The following is a 6,036-nucleotide window of genomic DNA, read 5'->3' on the forward strand; positions in this document are numbered from 1 at the left end:
ATTCCCAGAGACAAGCAGGCCTGCTGGGAAGTAAGCAGAGCAGGTGGGCCTCCAGTCCTGGTTGGCCAGACCACGAGCCCCAAGCCACTTGGCCTTGGGGGACACTGCCTATGCCCCACTCGCCGCCTAGCCCTGACTCAAGCCACATGGAGCCTCCTTCCTGGTGGTTTCTGGGCCAAGGGTCCCTGCTGGGTAGAGGCAGCTGACATCCGGTTCTGCCTTGGACCTTGCTCTGCGCCCTCCTACCGGGGACACTGTGGGACTGTCCTTGACATTCACCGGCCCGGGTCAGCAGTCATCAGGGCTTTGATCTTCCCAGAACCCAGTAGGGTGGGCATGATCCTCAGATCCCCTTCTCCAAGAGGGGGGGGACTCTTGGAGGCCCAAGGTCACACAGGGAGAACTTGCCTTTGACCCTTTGACATTAACTATGAGAATCCACAGGCCAGAGGAAGGTCAGGAAAGCGGGCGGCAGGTGGTGGCCCCCCCGCCCCGCAGGCAGGGCACAGCCCTCCCTGACCCTGCACCTGACACAGCCGCCCTCCCTGTCTCCCTCTCTCCTCTTCTCTGTCTCTCCTCTTTCCCTCCCCGAAAGTGAAACTGGTGACACCAAAGTGAAACTGAAGCTACTGCGTCTCAGCCAAGCCAGCGAGGGAGAGAGGGCGAGCTAGCGGTGACTCCTCGGACAGCCCACGTGGCAGGCGGGATGGAGGGAGGAGTCGCTCCTTAAATTGCGGTGATTTTAAAAAAAGAAAGATGGAGGGGGAGGTCCAGCCAGCCAGAAATGCTGCCACGTTCTCCCCTTCCGCTCCTCCACTGCCTCGCCTGGCTGTGGGTCCGCTGGCTCCGCAGGCTCGCTGGGGGATGCCATCTTGTAGAAGGCCCTGGGGCAGGGGCGAGGGGGCACAAAACTGGCCTGGTTCACTCGAGGTCCCTTGGGTAAAGATGATCGAGGGGGCCCATCTCCACTTACTATCCAGCCTCAGGCCCCTGCACACATGGAAAACCAAGGTCCCCCGGCGTGGAGACAGGCTGCCTGGGGCAGTGCAGGGTGGGATGGGGAGGAGGCTCTGCGTGGGGAGTCGGGGTGGGGAGGGCAGCCGGGTGGCTCAAGGGCTGGGACTGGGCCACCAGTCAAGTGGAGGCCACCAGGAAGTGGTTTTCCTTCTCTGCAGAGCACAGAGAGGGAGGAGCAAGCAGGCGCGTTAGATCCTGGGCATAGCAACCCCCACCCCCACCCCCGCATCGGGCCATCTTGGGGGTGGGGCTCCTGGGCCCTGGTGGGTGTTGAGCGGCCTCCCTGGCCCCCATCCACTTGGTGCCAGGAGCGCCCCCAATATGACAACCAGAGTTGTCCCAGGGAAGTGGGGAGGGGGGAAATCACATCCCTCCCCCCACCGATGGGACCCACTGCCCTAAGCAAATTCCCTGAGCCAGGCTGTGGAGAGTGACAGGGACAGAGCTCTGGGCTGAACCCCAGAGGCAGGCAGGCGGGCTCACCCCCTACCCCAGATTTGGAGCACTCAGCCGAGGTTCTGAGAGGCCCCTTGGAGCTGTTGTCCAGCCTGGATGTGAAGGGGAGTCCAGGAGACCAGCGCTCAGGTGGAGAGGGGAGCCAGGGCCCGCGGGGACCAGGAGCTTCCGGCTGGAAGGGCTCGCTGCGCAGACGGGAGTCAGAGAGTAGGGGAGGGAGGGAAGGAGGGGCGGCACCAGGTGTCCCACCTCTGGAGGGGTCTATGCCACCTCTTACGTGAGGTGCATAGACCCCCGGGGGTACATAGACCAGACACCGCCCCCACCTCGGCTATGAACTCAGCGTCTGCTGCTTAGAAAACGCTTCTCCGTGATGCTGGGGGCCATCTGTCCGAGGAGAGGGCTCAGGGCAGGGGCCCTGGGCGCTCGGTGACGCAGCTGAAGTATTTCGATACTTGCACACCTGGTTTGGCCACCCCGGGCTGTGCTAGTTAAAAGTTAGCTCTGCCCCAGAGCCTGCCTGGGAGGGGCCCGGGCCCTGGGAGGAGCCTGGACGGGAGGAGGCCTCCACCCACCGGGGAACCGGAGGGGTTTCCGGAGGCTCACCTGGCCTGCCGCGCACCCGGGCACCGGTTCCGGGTTTCTTGGGCACCCAGGGCAGGCAAAGTCCCTGCCCACAGGCCCAGCCTCAGGCCTGCAAGTGGTCACAGCGGGGCTTGAAGCCTCCAAAGCCGGGGCGGGGAGCCACTGGTCTCTGTATGGTGGCCAGTGGCCTTCATGTTCTTTCCTTTCTAATGCCCTCACTTGCCCAAACTAAAAGGCTGGGCTTTGTTACGTGGGACCCCAAAGTATTTTCTTTTCTTTTCTTTTTTTTTTTAAATCTTTTGTTTAAACAGACCATGATTTTTTTTTTATTGTGGTAAAACATACAGAAAACCTACCACCAATAGTGAAGCAGGTCAGACAGAGAAAGACAAATATCATATGCTATCATGTCCATGTGGAATCTGAAAAAATGACACACACAGAAACAGACTCACAAACATAGAAAACAAAGCTATGGTTACCAAAGGGTAGGGGGAGGGACAAAAGGGATAAAGTAGGAGTTTGGGATTAGCAAATACTAACTACTGTATATAAAATAGATAAACAACAAGGACCTACTGTACAGCAAAGGGAACTATAGTCAATGTGTAACAACCTATAATGAAAAAGACTATGAAAAAGAACATATATGTGTAACTGAATCACTATGCTCTACCCCGGAAACTAACACAACATTGTAAATCAACTATACTTCAATTAAAAAAAAAAAGTTACCATCTTAACTATTTTTAAGAGCACCGCTCAGTGGCATTAAGCACATTCACATGGTTATGCAACCATCCCCTCCACCCATCTCCAGAACTTTCTCATCTTCCCAAACTGAAACTCTGCCTTCATTAAACACTGACCCGCCCCCACTGTAAAAAGGCTATAACTCAATAAAAAAATGTTAAAAAAAAAAAAAAAAACCACTGACCCGCCCCAAGGGAGAGGGTGCCGTTCAGCGGTAGAGTACATGCTTAGTATGCATCAGGTCATGGACGCGTGTTAAATAAAAATAATAATAATAAGTAAATCGAACTGGCTCCCCCCAAAAACAAATAAAATAAGATAAAACACACTGACCCTCCCTATCCTCTCCCCCAGCCCCTGGCCCCCACCATCTACTTCCTGTCTCTATGGATGTGACTCCTCTAGGGACCTCATGTGAGTGGAATGAGGCAGTATTTATCCTTCTGTGTCTGGCTTATTTCACTGAGCATCATGTTTCCAAGTTTCATTCACAGTGTAGCCTGTGTCAGACTCTCCTTCCTTTTCAAGGCTGAGTAATATTCCACTGTGTGGATAGACCACAATTTGTTTCCCTATCATTTGTCGATGGTCACTTGGGTTTCTTCCACCTTTTGGTTGCTGTGAATAATGCTGCTATGAACACAGGCGTACAAACACCTGTACAGTTTTAGGAATTGAACTTTGCTCTGGGTTATCTGACTTAGGCCTTGGCAGCCTGGTCAGCATTTTGACCAAATGAGTCTGGTGGAAGGACCCCCACAAGGTTTCCAGGAGGTTCTCCTGACAGTGTGTTGATTCGCCTTCCGGGAGTAGAGCGTCCCACTCGCTGACTGAGCCCAGTGCTGTATGCTAGGCAGTGAGAGGAGACTCAGGACCAAGGCCAGGTCTGACATCCTGCCTCCCTTGGGAATGCTCCAGAATCAAGTCCCCCTTCCATCTATAAGCCCTAAGCCATACAGAAGTCTCCGGCAAACCAGGCTCTGCTATCGGTCAGTCTGTCTGTCCTTCCTTGTGGGACATGGCTCCCTGTCTCCTTTCAGCGTCCTGGTCTCATCCCTGGAATGGTTTGGTAAGACTACGACCTCCCTTGAGCTGAACACTAGACCTCTATTAATGTGGCCTGAAATCACATTAGCTTTTCCAGAATCCTAGCTGCACTCCTAATTCCCTGGTTTGCCCATTCAAACCTGTGGTGGGCAGAATAATGGTCTCCCAGAGACGTCCGCATCCTAACCCCTGGAACCTGTGAGTGTGCTCCCTTACGTGGTTAGAGGGACTCTGCAGGTGGGATTAAGTCGAGGACCCTGAGATGGGAGATTATCCTGGATTACGCACAGGGGCCCAGTGTCACCACAGGGTCCTTATCAGAGGGAGGCGGGAGGGTCAAAGTCAGAGAGAGACGGGAGATGCCACGCTGCTGGTGGTGAGGATGGAGGGCGGGGCCGCGAGCCAGGGATGCGGCACCTCTAGAAGTTGGAAGAGGCAGGAGCTGCTTCTCCCTGGAGACTCCGGAGGGACCAGCCCCGCCCACACCTGGGTTTTAGCCTTTATGACCCATTTTGGACTTCTGATCTCTAGAAATGTAAGAAAATTAATTTGTGTAGTATTAAGTCACTAAATTTTTGGTAATTTGCTACAACTGCCTTAGGAAACTCATACAAAACCCTCATAGGATATTCTCTTTCTATCTTGTGCAGTTATTTATTTACTTACTTTTTAGAAAAACAATATATAGTCATTGAAGAAAACTCAAATATTCAGAAAAGCAAAGTCGTCCTGTCCCACCACCTGAAGACGTGCGCTGTCGAGACCTCAGTGTGTATATTGTGAGTAGCCGTGCGCATATTGTTAAGACTAATACAACTTGGGGGGCGGGTACAGCTCAGGGGTAGAGTGTGTGCTTGGCTTGCACAAGGTCCTGGGTTCAATCCCTGGTACTTCCATTAAAAAATAAATACAAATTTAAAATAAATAAATATAAATAAATAAAGCTAATTACCTCCCCCAAATGCTTTTTTTTTAATTTAAAAAGTAAAATAAAAAAAAAAAGAACAAGAGGAATTTCATGAGTCACCGGTTTGTAGCCCACCTTTCTCACTTCTCCAGCCTGACCTTTCAAATTACTTGCTTTGGATACCTTTCTAGATATGGAATCTCTGGGTCAAACACGATACATGTTTTTAGGCATTTTCAGCAGAGAGGTTTTTTTTCTGGTGTTTTTATTTCTTTGTGTGTGTGTATGTTTTAATTAAGGTATTGGTGACATATAGTAAAATGCACAGATATTAAGTATAGACTTGGGTGAATTTGACAAATGTATATACCCACGTGGCCTCAATTTTTGCTCTTTTCTTTGTTGTTAAATAAAGGCTTTATTCTGGACAAATTTTAGATTCACAGAAAAATCACGAAGACTCTAGACAGGCTTCCCAGCACGCTTCTCCCAGCCTCCCCTTCCGTTTCCACTACTTTCTCATCTTCCCAAACTGAAACTCTCTTCCCAGCCGTCAGCTGACTTTTGAAAGTGCGCACAGAACTTCACAGTTCCCCCAGGAAAGTTATTAGTATTTATTTGTGTGTTTGTCGCGATGCACCTTGAATCCAAACTTACTGCCCTTCTCCCAGACTGCTCTCCTGTAGAGCTGGTAAGCTAGCCTTCAGCAGCTTCAATATCTTGTTTTCATTTTTAATTTTAATTTTTTGGTGGTGGGGAGAAATAATTAGATTTGTTTATTTATTTAGTTAGTTTGTTTTGGGAGGAGGTAATTAGATTTATTTATTCACTTATTTCTTTTAATGGAGGTACTGGGAATTGAACCCAGGACCTTGTGTATGATAAGCATGTGCTCTAACCACTGAGCTATACCCTCTCCCTATTTGTTTGTTTGTTTTGGGGGGGGTAATTAGGCTTAATTATTTATTTTTTTAGTGAGTACTGGGGATTGAACCCAGGACCCCCTGCATGCTAGGCATGCTGTCTACCACTGAGCTATACCCTCCCCCACATCTTAGCATCTATATTCGAATTCACTGGTGGAAAAGATTAGACAGATGGATATGTTTAGATATGGGCGTAGACATACACACATATATACGACATGCTGAAGTCCTAGCTGCCAGGACCTTAGAATGCGATTATTTGCAAATAGAGCTGTTAAAGATGTAATCAGTTAATGAGAGTTCGTGCTGGAGCAGAGTGGGCCCCTGATCAAATACGACTGCTGT

At 50.5% G+C, this 6,036-nt stretch overlaps 1 non-coding gene across 1 annotated transcript; it reads right to left on the reverse strand.

The window, feature by feature from the left end:
• Positions 1–5,608: 5,608 nt before the first annotated feature.
• TRNAD-AUC lies at positions 5,609–5,681 on the reverse strand. The gene has a single exon. It is a non-coding gene; the product is annotated as a tRNA-Asp (tRNA).
• Between the last annotated feature and the right edge of the window lie 355 nt (positions 5,682–6,036).

The sequence above is a fragment of the Camelus ferus genome, chromosome 22 (genome assembly GCF_009834535.1).
Source record: "Camelus ferus isolate YT-003-E chromosome 22, BCGSAC_Cfer_1.0, whole genome shotgun sequence".
NCBI classification, from domain to species: Eukaryota; Metazoa; Chordata; class Mammalia; order Artiodactyla; family Camelidae; genus Camelus; species Camelus ferus.